This window comes from Monodon monoceros, unplaced genomic scaffold, assembly GCF_005190385.1.
Source record: "Monodon monoceros isolate NGI ecotype Baffin Bay Population unplaced genomic scaffold, NGI_Narwhal_1 Super_Scaffold_2, whole genome shotgun sequence".
Taxonomy (NCBI): domain Eukaryota; kingdom Metazoa; phylum Chordata; class Mammalia; order Artiodactyla; family Monodontidae; genus Monodon; species Monodon monoceros.
In genome coordinates, this window is record NW_021703776.1 from 3,313,197 (window position 1) to 3,332,409 (window position 19,213).

A 19,213-nucleotide genomic window follows, 5' to 3' on the forward strand; every position below is an offset into this window, starting at 1 on the left:
ATTTCACTTAGCCTAATGCTCACAAAGTCCATTCATGTTGTTCCAAATGTCAGGATTTCCTTCTCTTTATGGCTGAATAATGATCCACTGTGTATATATACCACATTTACTTTATTCTTCCATCGATGACCACTTAGGTTTTTCCATGTCTTGGCTATTGTATATGATGCTGCAATGAACATGGGGGTGCAAATATCTTTCAAAAGAGTGATTTTGTTTCCTTTGTATATATGCTCAGAAGTAGGATTACTTCTACACTATTTTCCACAGTGGCTGCACCAATTTACACTCTCACCAGCAGTTCACAAACATTCCCTTTTCCCCACATCCTCATCAACATTTGTTAGCTCTTGTCTTTTTCATGATAGCCATTCCAACAGGTAAAGTAGTGATCTTATTAGAGTTTCAGACATAAATATTTTGGATGCCCAATCTATCCTTTTTTTTTTAACATCTTTATTGGAGTATAATTGCTTTACAGTGGTGTGTTAGTTTCTGCTTTATAACAAAGTGAATCAGCTATACATATACATATATCCCCATATCTCTTCCCAGTTATTCTCATAACTCATAGATCTTGAATATATTGAAGAAAAAGAAACACTTCATGTAAAGGTAGGAAAATTTTAAATATTAATGACCGTACATGGCTGCCCTTACCCCTGGAGTAACGTGGACAAAATGAAATCTGTCATAAATGTATAATTGTCATGGCTCATGACTACTTTCTGAGGGCCCTTTCCTTGGCATTGATTGAACATCTCCAAGTGTGCAGAACATTTTGCTTGATGATTTGAGTGTTTTATCCCTTGATTCCCATGTCAAGCCTATAAGGTAATTGTTACCCTTATATTCTGAATGAGGTGCCCAATGCTCAGAAAGAACAGAGTCACCTACAGATAGGTGTATCTGGCATTACCCACTGCTCTCTACTGTGACATTTCGGTGGTAATTTGTACTCTTCATGGGTGAGTCGTGAGATGATCCCGCATCCCTGTGTGCCTGCCACGGTCCTCCCCTGGGTCTGAGTGGTGCAGCCTCAGAAGTTTTCCACTTGTTTGCTCCTAATTGTAGACCAGCAAAGACCAGACATGTTCAGAAAAGTCTTTGGGGATCTTTACATCCTGCCTTGCTTGCAGTCACTCAGTTCTCTTCCTGTGCAGAAAGCAGAGAGGTGCTGTGGACCAAGCATTTTTACTTTAAATGTTCAAAGGGAGAGTCACGAAAAAGAAAATGAAAGGAGTGAGAATTCTGGAATTCTGAGAAGAGATGATGCCTGTGGTTGGGGGTAATTTATCACTCATCTTTCCTTCTTCTTCTTCTTCTTTTTCTTTTCTTTTTTTGTTCTAATTATTCCTGACTTATCATAAAGGACACAAAGCTGTATGGAGCTCTCATGCCCTCCCAGGTTCACCATGCTCCCAGTATCTACATGTGGTCACCAACACAGAAGCTCTCTGAACCCATCCTTTGGGGTTTTTATAGAGGTTCCATTATGTAGGCATGATTGATTAAATCATTGATCATTGGTGATTCAATGGTCAATGATCTGAGACAATGATGAAGGTCTGGACTCAGTCTCCAGAGCCTCTCCCCAGAGTTTGCGAGTTGAAAGTTCCAACCTCTAACCATGCCGTGGTCTTTCTGAAAACCCCCATCCTGACACTATCTAGGGACCCCATCCACCAGCCATCTTGTAACATACAAAGGAAACACTCAGGAGATTCCAAGGATTTGGAGTCTCTTGTGTCAGAAACCGGGACACTCCCCTAAATTCCCTCTCCTTTGTCCTCTCTCACCCTCCCTACTCTTCCCTTCACTCTCCCTTCTCTGGCACTTCCCTTTTCTTACTGATCTCCTACTCTAGGTCCCTTGTTGGAGGAGGGCATCAAAAAGATGTGATGGCCAGTTGACCCTCCAACTAGTCCAGAGCAATTGGATACTCCCCACCCCTCCCCTGTCCTTGGAAGGTGAGACATGCTTGCCTTTCCCAGGGTAGAAGAACCCTGAGGACACAGCCTTGAAATAGTAAAGTGTTGATACAGCTTGGATGGTATGTGTGACTGAACCCAGGTAAGGCCTCTGTATAAACCTTTAATATTCTGGCGGGCAGGTGCCGAGATCTACTCATCTTGAGGTGCCCAAGGCAAGCCTCATTAAGTAAGTTCCCTGCTTATTGAACCTGCCACCTGCCCATCAGGAGAGTCTGCCTCTTTCTTTGGTCCCTCCCTGTCCCCTGAGTATGGGGACCATTTTCAGATCTCACCAGGGGAGCTCCCAAGGAGATTGCGAAGCAACACCCCTGCCTCTCCTTTTCATCTCTCTGCCTGTCCCATCCCCATTTTCACCGGCTCTGAATTACCTGTCTTTTATGTTCCCTGTAGCCACCGCACCCCACCCCAGCAGGCGCCTTTAGGAAAGCTGGATCCAGCACCAGACCCTGCCTCCTGGCATACATCTTTAGCATTCAGTTTCCTGCTTCAAGCTCAGCTCTGCATGTTAAGTATGGCTTGAACTTTTCCCCTTTTTTCAAAAATGTTGTTTCTTCCAAATGCTCATGAGCGCTTCTAACCACTTTCAGTATGTTTTGATTTGCCAGCTGTTTCTTCCTGGCACTCATCTAAGGCTCCAGCCATCTGCTCGCCAAGTTGAAAAAGGGAACATAGAAACATGTTTTTCCTGCAGCAACACACACGCTCTGACCTCTCTTTCTAACCTTGCTCTCAAATCCGGTCACTATGGGATGCACAGTGTGTCTCTATGTAGCCTCTGCAAAATGGCAACACAGAATAGCAGGTGGTTCCCACGTGAAAAAAAAAAAATTACAAAGAAGCAACCCTGTATAGCAAAGATAGGGGAAGCAGAAAAGAACTGAACAATTACTAAGTACATGGAAAGTACTGGGAGTGAGAAATTTGCCTAGCAACTCCCAGAACTGGTATTAATTCCCTGTCTCTGGGGTTCTGATTTGGGGTGTGGGGAAGGATTAGAGGAGAAGATTTCTAAAGTCATTTCAGGACTCAGATAGCTATAAAGGAAAGTCCATGCGTCTTGAAGGCCTAGACTTAAATTTTTCTGTGACTTGATCTTTCTCTCTCTCTCTCTCTTTTTTTTTTTGCGGTATGCTGGCCTCTCACTGTTGTGGCCTCTCCTGTTGCGGAGCACAGGCTCCACGGCTCACGAGCCCAGCCGCTCCGCGGCATGTGGGATCCTCCCGGACCGAGGCACGAACCCGCGTCCCCCACATCGGCAGGTGGACTCCCAACCACTGCACCACCAGGGAAGCCCTCTCTTTTTTTTTAATGGATCAAATTTGGTTTTATTGATTGATATTTTTTTTAAATTGAAGTATAGTTGATTTACAATATTGTGCTAGTTTCAGGTGTACAGCAAAGTGATTCAGTTATACACACATACACACACATATAAATATGTATATAATTGTATTGGTTTTATTTTCCAATTCTTTTCCATTATAGTTTGTTATAAGACATTAAATATAGTTTCTGACTTAATCTTTCTTATTATCATTTTTTTCACCTACAAAAGAGAGACAACAATGTTCATGTCAAACTTGATATGTGCATTCAGGGAGAAAATACTTATGTAATACTTGGCTGATGATATGAGACTCCGTTAAGTCCATGGGCTCCAGAAAGGCCAATTTCTCAAATCAGAAAGAAGGTTCAGAGAAGATTTTTAAGGTTATGAAACATTCAAGTGTACTTAACCCAGCTCTCCAGGGCCTACCCTCAGTTTTCCTGGAATGCAGGGTCTCTTTGGGAATTACAGACATTCAGAGACATACCTGTCTAATGGGCTGAACCTTCAGGCCTTCAGCTCAGATGAGTGGTTCTACTGCAGACTGAAACCTGGCGACAGCAGCAAATCTTCACCTTCGTTGCTACGATTCTAGTTTGGACTCGGGACAGCCAACATTCTTATTCTGGGCCCTGTGCTCTGGAAGGCCCAGCTCTGCCTGCCTCTAGCTGGAAACTCCATAGATCACCCTCTGGGGACCTGAGACCCTGGCCTTTCCTGCAATAATAGGCCCTCACTCTCTTTCAGGGTTCCTGCAGTGGGCAAATGTGATGGTGTGAGTGCTCTTTTATAAAAAATTTTATTTTATATTGGAGTATAGTTGACTAACAATGTTGTGTTAGTTTCAGGTGTACAACAAAGTGATTCAATTATACATATACATATATTTATTATTTTTCAGATTCTTTTCCCACTTAGGTTATTACAGAATACTGAACATAGTTTCCTGTGCTACACAGTAGGTACTTGTAGGTTATCGACTTTAAATATACCAGTATGTATATGTCAATCCCAAATTCCCAATTTATCCCTCTCCCCTTTCTCCTTTAGTGACCATAATTTTTTTTCTAAGTCTGTGAGTCTGTTTGTGTTTTGTAACTAAGTTCCTTTGTATCATTTTTTTTAGATTCTGCATATAAGTGATATTATATGATATTTGTCTTTCACTGTCTGATTTTCTTAACTTAGTATAATAATCTCCAGGTCCATCCATGTTGTTTCAAATGGCATTATTTCATTCTTTTATATGGCTGAGTAATATTCCATTGTATATATGTACCACATCTTCTTTATCCATTCCTCGATAGACATTTAGGTTGCTTCCATGTCTTGGCTATTGTAAACAGCTTTGCAATGAACACTGGGGTGCCTGTACCCTTTCTAACCATGGTTAGATCCTAGAAGGTGTGGGGTGTATTAGGAGCTTGGGCACAAAGGCTAGTGTGTCTAAACACATGAATGCAACCCCCTACATGGAACAGCAAAGAGCTAAGGTGAGAAAGAAGGGCATGGGCTGGGTACCTCCACTTGATATTATTTAAAAACTCATAGATGATGTTGGGGACGGGGACCATGATCCAGGCCACTGTGATCCCCAGATACACCATGTTCCTAACTAAAACCAATTTTCCTTGTTTCCTGTCAGTCCATTCTCTTTATAGAAACCAGAATGATCTCTTAAAAGGAAAATCAAATCAATTCAATGTTGCCTTAGAATCCTCAATGATTCCTCTGCAGTGAGAAGGCAAGCCCCACTCCTCACCAGTGTGCAGGGCCCATGACCACACCTTCCCACCTGCCTCACCTCCCGTGCCTTCCCTCCCACCTTCCCTGACTCCCTGCTTCACCCCTAGCCCCTCTGCTTTTGCCGCATCTCCTTACATACGTTATGGGGTATCTGACTCCAATTCCTCAGGTCATCTTCTCAGATAAATCTTCCGTTCTCCTCCCAAGCCTTCACCAGTCCCTCTTCTTACCTGTATTCATGTATTGGAAAACTTTTAAAACATTGTATCATCTATGTCTGTGTTTGCATGTTTATCTCTGTTGCCCGTATCATAGCTGAGTGGCGCTCTGAGTGCCTTGTGAGCCGTCTTGCCCGCATCTTCTCCAACTGTGTCCAGCTGATAGTGGGTGTCACTTGAATCACTGGCTTGAGGATCTCATGGACACCAGACATGCAAAAGAATAAATGAGGGCTTCAGGGCAGAGCTCAGGTGCAGCTCAGATGTCAGAAGGCATGGAGCGACAGTTCTGCTCTTCTCTTGAGGCTGTTCTTGCCCCTCTACCAATGTGCACCCACTCCCAGAGCATTTCAGTGAAATCTGGAGAGGAGCAGCAGGCTGTGATATAAAGACAAAAGCCATATCAGCAGGTGTTGGGAAAGGCAGTCATGCCCAGCTTGTCACCTCTTGTGTGGTTCCATAAGAGTGGCCTTGGGCCAGGGATGTTTCCTTGTAAAGAGGTAAAGGAGCCACACATCCTGAGCTGGGGATGTTGCTGTGTTTGGGAACATGATTTCCTGGTCTGGCTTGATGTATGAGCTTTGCTTTGCTCTGCTTGAGCACGTGCACCAGTGGCCCAGGCCAACCCTGCTGCTAGGTCCAGTCCCCCAGGGAGGGCAGCACAAAGGGGGTGCGTGTGCTCACACTGCTCGGGTTGTGCAGAGTGCAGACCCAGTGGGGATCTGCCCCTGGGGACCCAGTGGACTGCAGGGTCTGAATCTCCTGCACTCTCTCTCCTCTCATTATAAAGATACACCGCTTGAGGCTGGGGTGTGTGTTGTCTAGTCTTGGTGACCTCCAAACCTGCACTGGTCTCTTTCCAGGGAGGAACCTATCTGCCTTTTAATCTTAGCTGCAGTCATGTTGGATTCTTCCCTGAGGCACAGCCTGACCACTCTGTGAACAGAGACACCCTAGCAACTCAGAAGCACGACAGTGAGGCCCATTCTGGAAGAGCAGGTCAGGAGGGAGAGCAGGAGCCCCTCAGAAGAAAACTGCAGTAAAGAACCCACAGGCAGCCTGTGGTGCCTCCCTGGGGAAGCTGACCCTGGGACGGGCAGAGATGGGTGAGCTGTGAAGACAAGTCAGGCCCAAGGATCAGAGCAATGTGGGCCTTGCACCATTTTATGTGGTGCAAATCTTTTTCCAGTTTTTGTTTGTTTGTTTAAGACTTTATTTTAGAGCAGTTTTAGGTTCACAACAAAATTCAGAGAAAGGAGTAGATATTTCCCATATACCGCTTGCCCCTACCCAGGTAGGGTTTCCCCATTATTAACATTATTTACCAGAATAGTGCATTTTTTACCAAGGATGAACCTCCATTGACACATCACAGTGGCCCTTGGTGGTATATATTCTACAGATGTGGACGAACGTATAATGACATATCCATCATTATAACATCATACAGAATATTTTCACTGTCCTAAAAGTCCTTTGTGCTATTTCTATTCATGTCCTCACCCCACCCCACCTCATCCCACTCCCAGCAACCACTGATCCTTTTACAGTCTTCGTAGTTTTGCCTTTTCTGGCATGTCATATAGTTGGAATTATAAACTGTATAGCCTTTTCAGATTGGCTTCTTTCACTTGGTACAATAATATGCACTTAAGGTTCCTCTATGTTTTTTCATGGCTTGATAGCTCCTTCCTTTTTAGCGCTGAATAATATTCTGTTGTCTGGATGTACCACAGTTTATTCATCCATTTACCAGTTGAAGGCCATCTTGGATGCTTCCACATTTTGACAATTAAGAATAAAACTCCTATTAAGAAGTACAAATTATTGTGTATAAAATAAGCTATAGGATATATTGTACAACATGGGGAATATAGACAATATTTTATAATAACTATTTATGGAGTATACCCTTTAAAAATTGTGAATCTCTATGTTGAACACCTGTAACATATAATATTACAGTATGTCAACTATATCTCAATTTAAAAAAAGAAAAAAATGTACATTATAAAAAAAGAATAAAGCTGCTATAAACATCCATGTGCAGGGTTCTGTGTGGACATAATTTTTCAACTCCTTTGGGTAAATACCAAAGAACTTGATTGTTAGATCATATGGTAAGAGCATGTCAAGTTTTGTAGGAAACTACCCTCCAAAGTGTATCATTTTACACTCCCACTGGTTTGCATTACAACCCAGCAATGAAGGAGAGTTCCTGCTGCTTCCACATCCTCACTGGAGCTTGGTATTGTCAGCATTCCAGATTTTCGCCACTCCAGTAGGTGTATAATTGTATCTCACTGTGGTTTTAATCTGCATTTCCCTGATGACATATCATGTGGAACATCTTTTCATAGGCTTATTTGCCATCTGTATATTTTCTTTGGTGAGGTGTCTGTTAAGGTCTTCAGTCCTCTTTGAATCTGTTTTTTTTGTTTTCTTATTGTTGCATTTTAAGAGTTCTTTATGTATTTTTGATAATGGCCCTTTATTTGTTTTGTCAACATTTTCTCCCAGTCTGTGCTTGTCTTCTAATTCTCTTGATACTGTCTTTCACAGAGTAGAAGGTTTGAGTTTTAATACAGTCCAGCTTATTAACTATTTATTTCATGGCTCATATCTTTGACATTGTCTCTAAAAAGGCATCACCATAACCAATGTTGTCTAAATGTTCTCCTGTGTTATCTTCTAAGAGTTTTATAGCCTTTCACTTAAAATTTAGGTCTATGATCCATTTTGAGTTAATTTTTATTTATTTCCCTGTACTTATTCAGTTGTTCCAGCACCATTTGCTGAAGAGATGATTTTTGCTCCATTTTGTTGTCTTTGCTCCTTGACAAAGATCAGTTGACCATATTTATGTGGATCTATTTCTGGGCTCTCTTCCTTTTCATTGATCTATTTGTCTGTTCTTTCACCAATGTCACGCTGTCCTGATTAGTGTAACTTTACACTAAGTCCTGAGGTCAGATAGTGTCAGACCTCCAACTTTGTTCTTCTTCAATATTATGTTGACTTTTCTGGGTTTCTTTTTTTAACTTAAAAGAGTATTTATTTAAAAATATATCTAAAATTGTCCATGCATATTGCAATAGATTTCTGTAAATATTCACATCCAGTTCTTTACAGTATGGTAATCCATAAGGAGCTGAACTAGGATGGAGATTTTTCATTTAACAATTTTTATATTCTTTACCTTTATTATGTTTTAAACTACTTTATTGAGGTATGATTGATATACAAAAGAAAAAATACTGGACTGTCTCTGTTGCCCCTGAAAGCACATACAAGTAAAATTTAGGCCCTAAATTATATTCCCATAGCCCATTTAAATAGTCCTGGAAATTTTTAGCAATATCTGGAAGTGAGATTCAGGGGGAAATTTGTATGTAATGGTAGTCAGAGGTGAAGCGTGATATTTGCAATATTAATATAAATTGTTTGCATTTACAATCCTATGCAAATGAATCCTGGGATATACTGACCACTTCTGTCAATATTTGTGTTTGTTTAAAACATGGTCTGCTTGGGATGAGACTCACCAGTGGCTACTTACAATAAATGGACTTAGTCCAGCTCCCACATTACTCCTATTGCATGGAGGGAAGACCCAACATCCTTAATAAATACTGAATGCTTCATTTCTATACTATATTAGAAATGTCTCAAAGTCTGTTCAGACACTGAGGTGTTCCCCAAAAGCTGGACATAATTCTGAGTTCTCCAGGGGTCATAAGGAGAGGCTTAGCCAAGTCCTAGAAAGAGCATGGCCAGCTTACGGACCAAAAGTCCTCAAGGGACCAGTAGGCCATCCATATATGTGGTTACTAGGGTTGCTGACATAGGAGGTTAGGTCTTTGTATATCTTATGCACACAGACCTCAAATTTATTGCTATCTCAAACTCATGACTGCTAGAGCGTGCACACTCCAGCTCCGTTGTCTGAGCCGCTTTGCCCCTCCTTCCAATATCAACAAGCCAGCCTTGTCATCCAAATATTTCAGAAAATGAACTCTGCAGCTCTAACTTCTCCTCCAGAGGATTAGATGGAAGGATACAATTGAACATCAAAATGAAACAACAGTGTGAAAAGTGGGTAGAGTTTCATTTAGTGCAGGCTTTGCTGGCGCTTACATTGTCACTCAGTCTGATTTGCAAGGAAGAAACAGCATGAAAATTCTTCTTCAGGGGACGCAGGGTGGTCAGACCCCTCCAACCTTATCTTAATGAAGGGATATATTTGGATTGGTCTGCAGGATACCTAAAACATCCCTACCTCCACCTACAATATTAGAATACCAGCATTAGCATACACAGTCAAGGAGTATATGGTCGTATGGGCTCAAGGACACAGGAAGATCCATGTGCTCCTTACAGAGGACCTGTATCTCTGTTCAAGGTTTCCCCTTGACAAACAAGCCTGCAACCTAGTGGAATTCAGTAAACACTTGTTTCCTTTTCCTGTAATTCTTATCTTCTTTGAATAACAAAAAGGAAGCTGAGTTCATGCATGCAAAAATACAAGATAAATATCTTCCCAGATCTTCTTTATGCCTATTATGGACTGATTTATTTATTTCATTGCAATATAATTACCTTTATTTCAGCTGAACCATGAATTACAAGAGTTGGAATATTTGCTTTGTCATCAGTAATTCATTTTCATTCCTGGGTATTTAAAGTTTGAGCTAAAATAGAATAGTTACACACACTGAAGCCATGCTTTATAAGAAGACTGATTCCTCATATTCTTAAATTCACCCAGAGAAATCATGCACTATTTAATTCCTGCAGCACTTGAATGCTATTTAGGAGGAAAAGAGGAAAATAAGTCAGAGAACATTACCCTTGATTTCAAAGACATCTGGAAGGCTCTGAGTGTGCTGCTTTGTTTAAGCCAGCAAGTGACAAAAGCTGCTAACAGTGTGATGTTGATGAAAAGACAGGTCCTAGCCTCAGATTCTGCAAACCTGAAGGTTTCCCATATTCCTTTTCCAGAAGGAATATTTCCTCCTGGCTAAGGAAGCATTCCCAAGTGAATCCATCTTCTCCAAAAGTTAGTCTGGGGCTGATAATGTGGTTTGTTTCCAGATAAAAAGATTTCTTATCTATTTTAATAACTTTAGATAAGTATTCCCCATCACTCTTCACATATTTTCTTCTTATCAAACCATATCTCCATAACCTCTGCAGAAATTTTATTCTAACAATAAGTTCTACAATGACACACTTTTGCTTGTGGTATTAATAATGTGACAGCAAAAGAGGGGATCAAATTAATACCTGTAATGAATCAGTTTACTGTAGGTGATTAATAAAGGGACTGAAACTCAGATATCCAAAACATGACATTTGAAATACCATCATTTTAACCTTTGGGAAAAAGTAGCTGCCATGACTTAATATGTTTATTATTAGAATAATAAGTGAATTATCTAAGTAAGCTTCATGCCTCATTAATTCTCCTGATAAATGCTATATATTGTGATATGTACTGCTAATCAACATTGATACATCTAAGAAGCTTAAAGCTGAAGGGACCTGGGAGTGAACTGAATCGTGCAAGGGCTTTCCAGGATAGCTCTTTCCTATTTTAGAATTTTTAACCCTCACATTTTAAAAGTTGAACACTCCCTGTCTGAACTCCAAGTCTGCTGTGAGGTGGGGTAGGGGATGCGGGCTGTGCTCCGCCCCAGTGTGGAGGAGTATTTTACTACTGACAATATGACCATCAAAACAGATTAACTTTTGGTTGGTTTTATTATTGTTGCTGGATTCCCACAGTCAAGGCACTGCTTATAGCCTGAATCAGGATGGCCCGTTCCCCCCAACATCACCACCACCACACTGAAGATGCCACCGCTGTGCTCAAATCCCAAACTCCAAAGTGACTCCAGGGTTTGGGAAAAGGGTAGTGATCAAAACACTTTCTCCTTTATTTAAAACCATAATCTGGGAGTTCCCTGGTAGCCTAGTGTTTAGGATTCCGGGCTTTCACTGCTGTGGCCCAGGTTCAATCCCTGGTGGGGGAACTGAGATCCTACAAGCTGTGCAGCAAGGCCAAAAATAAACAAACAAACAAACAAAAAATCTGATTTTTCAGCCTCAACCAGATTTTCTGATTCCTGGACAGGGAAGAAATCTGTCTTAAATTTGAGACAACCAATGATAGATTTACCAGAGCAGTATCTCATTTATCTGGTAAATGAATTTTCTCTCTCCCTGCTTATAAGTTTAAACACAAAAACAATGTGTTCTTCTAACCATTAAAAAAAGAAAAAGTGGCTATGAGCAGAGTTGTATTCACCACACGACATGATCACTTTCATTTTAAAATTTTGTGAGGATGTGTTTACTCTCATCTGGGCAATATGGAAGCCACTGGCAGAAAATGAATTTAAATGAGAAAATGCATTTTTTAAAGCTCTACATGAACTATAAAATGTTCCATAAAGTGCTAGGGTTAAAAAGTGAGCCTCTAAGCCGTAAGTTTTCCCACAACTCTAGCAAACCTAGGTATTGTGAAGGGACTTTGTTCTGACTGTTCTGTGAGTTGGGAAATCCTGTGGGGTTTAGACATGAACAGAGGGAGAACATGCTGAGCCCGTGTGATTTTATTCTTCTCTTTCATTCTCTCTTACTCACTGTTTTCCCTTTTTCTTTTAATCTTCCTTTTAATATATTAATTCATGTACTTATTTTTCTGGCAGACATGCTGTAAAATCACCTACTATGCTGCTGGCACTGTGGCTCAAGGGACATGCCAGGACTGGATCAGATAACCTTTGGTGACATCTGGACAAACACTAAGGAGAACATTTTGGCTTAAAAAGCTGAGTTTCACTGAGTTCCTCATTAGTTAAGATCTCTACACTCATAAAGAGTCCTTCACGCTATTGCCTTGCTGTCCACAACACTCCAGGCTTTTGAACTCAGAGCTTCAACACCAGTTATCAAAATTTCCATCCTCAGTATAATGATATTCTCCAACTAAATTCATTCTTACTTAAGATGTGAAGGAGATTAATTTACAATGCTATCTTTATGTTAATTGCGGAGAATAATGTGGGATTTATCTTTGAACACTTAAAGTTAAGTATATTTTTCCCTTTAGTTTATTTACATAAAAACATTTCAATGTTATTCTTTTTTATTATTATTGAAGTGTAGTTGACTTACAATATTATATTAGTCTCAGGTATGCAAGATAGTGATTCAATATTTTTATAGCTTATATTCCATATAAAGTTATTATAAAATATTGGCTATATTCCCTGTGTGGTACATTACATCCTTGTAACTTATTTTAAACATAGTAGTTTGTATCTCTTAATCCCCTTCACTTATCTTTCTCCTCCCACCCATCCCTCTCCCCACTGGTAACCACTAATTTGTTCTCTGTATCTGTGAGTCTGTTTCTATTCTGTTATATTTGTTTGTTTGTTTTACTTTTTAGACTTCACATATAACTGATATCATACAGTATTTGTCTTTTTCTGAGTTATTTCACTAAGTGTAATACCCTCAAGTTCTATCCATGTTGTTGCAAATGGCAAATTTTTATACTTTTTATGATTGAGTAATATTTCCTTGATTATCTTCTTTATCCATTCATCTGTTGATGGACTATAATGACATTCTTATTAATAAGATTAAATAGTGTTTAACATATATTTAACCAAGGAAAAAACTGTGGAAGACAGATTTAGCATCCCAAGTAAAATTACACCAGATAAAATAAAATCAACATCTAGAGGTAATTAAGTACAGATCAGAAAGTTCAGTAAAGCAAATCAAGGAAGAAGGAGCTTGGATGAAAAGTCTATACTTTAGATCTGATGTGCCAGAACATGGGGTGGCTTGGAAGAGCTACCAAAAAAGATAAAGAGGTGAGATGAAAATGCTCAGGATCACAGTTTACAGTGGCAACTGACAAAGATGACAGAAGACAAAAAGAGAAGAAGTGAAAAGCATAAAATATCTGTATTTAGAAATTAGGATGTTAAAAAATTCTATGTTTAAATAATTATACAAAAATTATTATACAATATTTTGGATACTTATCAAAAGTTAAGTGAATAACTGGATAAATTGTAATGTTTCTTTACTTTGCAGTTCCCTGTACTTAAAAAAATATTATACAGAACATAAGCCTTGCAGCCAAAGCAAAATAGACAAGATTCAATGAAAAAGCATAAAAACATGATTTAAATGGAAAGACAGACGTTGAGTTTATGATGATAGAGGTATATTATGTGGATAACTTTTTCAAAATAGCTTCATCTCATTGAATGCAGCCCCATTTCTTCAATTCTGGTGTCCACATCTTTCTCCGATGGACCAGAGACCTGCTGAAGGGCCCTGTAAGTCCAACTGACCTTGGCATTCTTTATTTCTGTGCCAATAGCTCTCTACATGGGTGAGTGGAGCCTGTTCAGGGCTGAGATCATGGATACAGGACTATCTGAGCTCTGTGGTTTCACTGGCATTGAGAGATTGATTGGCAAGGTGCAAAGAATTAAGGTGTGATAGACCCAAGCAAGTGATTTTCATTGTTATTGTGGAAAATCTGATTTTACTCAGATATAGTTGTGCTGTTTTCCCATTAAACATGAAGCATTGGCCTTTCCTGGTGGTGAAAGATGTAGAAGGGCTGACAGTCTTCATGGACTAGTTTTGATAGGAGAGTTTCTTTTTTATTATTATTTTTTCCTATAGTTCTGACAAAGATGACTGTTACCAATGGCAACAATGGCAGTAGCTTAGCTACTCCTGTGGTGGGATCTTCAAAAATGATGAAACCATGGATGGTGTTATATTCTTAAAACTGTCAATGAGCCAGCTGCCGCTGTGACTGCTCATGGTTTGTTCAAGAAGATTCCTCCCAAAATGTGTTGCTATTTGACCTGAGAGTCAGCATTTTAACAAGACTGCCCTCAGTAACCAAAAGTATAATGTCATATTTACTGCCTTGGACACTCATATGGGTAGAGAATCTGACTACTGAGTGGGAAGCCATTTAGTGTTGAATTCAGAGCAAGCACATAACGTAGCTCAGTGAGAACATTCACCTCTGTAGTAATATGACCATGGTAGCCAGCCACACCCTGTCCTTTCCAGCACCCAGTCTTGGACTGAAGTTGATTCCTCCTAAGAAGGGATTAAATTCTATATCTTAATACATATGCCTTGTTTGAAAATCAGAATGCTGGCCTGGTCGATGGGGCCTGGACTCTGTAGGCTAAGCTAGACAAGTCACAGATGCATGACATTGGTGAAGTTACCCACACGGCCAAGAATCAGTTAGAGATACCTACAAGGTTCTGATGACAGGAGATTGCTAAACAACATTGTCTATCACTGGCCTTAGCTGTCATTATCTTATGCAACAAAAAATCTGAAAATATTTAGGTCTGATTGTTTTTGGATGACACTCGTCTTTCCCTTACAATCTCCTATGGCATCATGTCTGCTCTGACTAACAGTAATGGCTCTCTTCCTCCCAAGCTTAGGCAGACCCTCCCAACCTACCTGGCCATCAGTCTGGTGAGCTCATTCAGCTTCGTAAAGATAGGTCAGCCAGGGCCAAAATGATTGACAGGTTTGAGCCCATAAACATGCCTGATGCACTCAGAGCTAAGTAACCTTCAATACTGATGCCTCACCTCCAACAGAATGTCCAATATAGATAAACACAGGAGCACAGGGAAGAAGATTCCAGTTACCAATGACAGAAGTCATTCAAGCAAGGAAAATATGGGAACATGAGAAGCCTGAGGTGAACACATCTGAGGAGAATCTGAGAGTCAAGCTATTTTCCAAGACAAACTTGAACTCTAAGTGTTCAACCTGAATGTCATAATGGAAGATGTACAAAATAATGGAAACATGGTCTCTAATCTCAAAAGGTCAACCACTGAGGAGGGAACACAGACTAAACAAGAGACATGTGTGAATATATATGGTGTGATTGACTATTCTACCCTACAAGAAGGATAAGAATTAGACTTTTTTAGAGAAGGGAGATGATTTACAATGAGAGAGTCAGGGGTTGACCTGGCTTAGAAAGAGGAAAGGAACCGAGATTTCTCAGTAAAGAATGAGAATGAGGTTACCCTCATTGCAGGATAATCATTTTAATAATGGGAAAACAAACCATAAACTTGTTTTCTACCTCTGTGACTCTATCTCTGTTTTGTAAATAGTTCATTTGTACCAGTTTTTCAGATTCCACATATAGGCTATATCATGTGATATTTGTCTTTCTCTGTCTGACTTACTTCACTCAGTATGGCAATCTCTAAGGGGAAAGGGGAGTATGAATTGGGAGATTGGGATTGACGTATACACACTACTATGTATAAAATAGATAACTAATAAAAATCTACTGTATAGCACAGGGAACTCTACTCAACACTCTGTAATAAGCTATATGGGAAAAAATCTAAAAAAGAGTGGATATATGCATATGTATAACTGATTCACTTTGCCATGCAGCAGAAACTAACACAACATTGTAAATCAACTCTACTCCAATAAAAAGTAATTAAAAAGAGAAAAAAATAATGGGAAAGGAAGGAATTTCACAGTGACTCAGGAGGCTGAAAATGTTTGAATCTTCTTGTCTTCCTCCTATTCCGTGATTCTTTGAACTAAGGTGTCACGTAGTATTAGATATTTATATTTTTCATAAATTTTAACCAGCGTTATATTATATGGCATTTTGGATACTGGTGTTAAATATATATGTTTATAATAATTATTTCCTTGATACAATCAGATCTAGTGTGGAAAATTAAACACTTGACAATGTCCACACTAATAGCTTAAGTACTAATGAATCTTTGTAAGGGAAATTCATGTCATTGCCATATATGCAATAATGGTTTTGACCTCTATCAATTTAGGAACTTGGGTAAGGTAAGAGTCTCCTTTATAAATATAGGATTAGAAGGGTAAGTGTTGAAAAGTTATACAATGCATTGTACATAAATTTTCAATGGTTCAAGACGTTTCATTTTGACATTAGCTTTTCAGAAGAGAGATTAAACGGAAATCTTCTTATTTCTCTATCTGTGAAAGGTTAAACCCATTTACCAAATGCACATCCTTTCACTTGGACGATACCTATAAGAACAAAGGAAGTGACATTCCACTCGGTCATTAGTGACTGGTTACCAATGTTTTCAATATAATTTTAATCCTCTTCATGTGCTAGTGATGACTTCAGATGAGGCCTAAAAATCACGACATTTTCGGGCTGTTGCTTAACCCGCAGTATATTCAATAGTCCACTCAGAGTGATCTATTGAAATTAATTTTCAGCCCTTTGACCAGTCATCTTACTCATGAATAAATTGACTTTTGAACACCAGCACTTACTATCTGAATTTTAAAGGGCTAAGAAATATGATTTCATTTATATGTGGAATATAAAATAAATAAATAAATGAATGCACAAACCAAACCAAACAAAAACAAATATATATAGAGAACAGAGTAGTGGTTTCCAGAGGGGAGGGCAAAATGATAAAAGGGGGTCAACTGTCTGGTGATGGATAGAAACCAAATATTTGGTGGTGAGCATGCTGTAGTGAATACAGAAGTTAAAATAAAATGTACACATGAAAGTTAATGTCATAAATGAATGTTACCTAAACAAATAAATAGAACAAAAAAGACAGACCAGGTGTTTAGCCCAGCTAGTTGATGCCATCTTTGAGATGCCAAAGTGTAGTAACAAAATCCTTGTGCTCTTAGCTTCCAGGATCACTGGTGTTTGGCAGAATCATTCCCTTGCAGCACAAGACTGAGGTCCGGTTTTCTTGCTGGTTGTCAACCAGGGACTTCTCTCCACTTCCTGAGGCTACAGGCAAGTACCTGCACCTGGCTCCCTGCTCTTACTATACACCTGTTAGCTTCCCTCAAAGGACAGGAGGGGACATTCTTTCAAAAGGCTCACCTGATTGGGTGCAGCCCAAACAGAATAATCTCCCTTTTGATTAACTCAGAGCCAACTGACTAGAATCCCAGCCATGGGAATGATAGCGTATCATATTCACTTGCTCTTCCCACAAGGGGAGGTGATTATATATGGTATGTAGACCAGGGTGTAGGAATTATGGAGTCAGCTTAGAATTCTGCCCACACAGGCTGATTAGTCTTGTTTTTCTCCTTTTTATTTTTATATTGAAGTACAGTTAACATATAATATATTAGCTTTAGGTGTACTACATCATGATTTGACATCTATATACCTTAAGAGCTGATCACTGTATAAGTCTAGAAGCCATCTCTCACTGTACTAAGTTATGGCAATATTACTGACAATATTAACTATGCAGTATATTATATCCCCAGGACTAATTTATTTTATAACTGGAAGTTTGTACTTCTTAATTCCCTTCACCTAATTCACCCAACCACCACTCCCATTCCCTCTGGCAAGCACCAGTTTTTTCTTTGTATTTATGATTCTACTTCTGTTTTATTCTCTTTGTTCATTTGTTTTGTTTTTTTTCAGATTCCACATATAAGTGAAATCATATACCATTTGTCTCTCTCCATCTGGCTTATTTCACTTAGCATAATACGCTTGAGGCCCATTCATGTTGTCTCACTAGCAAGATTTCAATATTTTTATGGCTGAGTAATATTTAATTGTGTGTGTGTATATATATGTATGTATATGAGATTATATATATATATATATGTAATATAATTTTCTTTATCTGTTCATCTATCTATGGTCACTTAGGTTGCTTCCATATCTTGACTATAATTAATAATGGTACAATACACAAGGAGCTGCACATATTTTTTTCAAATTAGTGTTTCTGTTTTTTTTTAACTTTTATTATATATTTGCGTATAGTTGATTAACAATGTTGTGTTAGTTTCAGGTGTACAACAAAGTGACTCAGTTATATGTATACATGCATCTATTCCTTTTCAAATTCTTTTCCCAATAAGGTTGTTACAGAATGTTGAGCAGAGTTCCCTGTGCTATATGGTAGGTCCTTGCTGGTTACCATTTTAAACATAGCAAATACCCAGAAGTAGAATTGTTAGATCATATGGTAGAACTACGTTAAATTTTTAAAAAATAATTAATTAATTAATTTGGCTATGCCAGGTCTTAGTTGCAGCACACAGGATCTTTAGTTGTGACATGCAGGATCTTTTAGTTGCAACATGATAACTCTTAGTTGCAGCATATGGGATCTAGTTCCCTAACCAGGGGTTGAACCCGGGCCCCCTGCATTGGGAGCATGAAATCTTAGCTACTGGACCATCAGGGAAGTCCTATCTTTAATTTTTTGAGGAACCTCTGTACTGTTTTCCAGGTGGCTGCACCAATTTATAATTCCACCAACAGTACACAAAGGTACCCTTTTCTCCACATCCTCACTGACACTTGTTATTCCTTGACTTTCTGATAATAGCCATTCTGACAGGTGTGAGGTAGTTTTGGTTTGCGTTTCCCTGATGGTTAGTGATATTGAGCATCTTTCCATGTGTCTGTTGGCCATCTGTGTATCTTCTTTGGAAAAACATCTAAGTCCTTTGACTATTTTTAAACTCAGGTTGTTTATTTTTTTTTCTTGTTGAGTTGTGTGAGTTCTTTATGTATTTTAGAATTAACCTCTTATCAGATATATCATTTGTAAATATCTTCTCCCATTCAGTAGGTTGCCTTTCCATTTTGGTAATGGTTTCCTTTGCTGTACAAAAGATTTTTAGTTTGTTGTAGTCCTGTTTATTTTTGCTTTTGTTTCCCTTGCCTGAGGGAAAGGGAAAACATATTGTTAAGACCAATGTCAAAGAGCACACTATGTTTTCTCCTGAGAATTTTATGGTTTCATTTTCTTACATTTAAGTCTTTAATCCATTTTGAGTTTATTTTTGTGTATGGTATGCTTTCA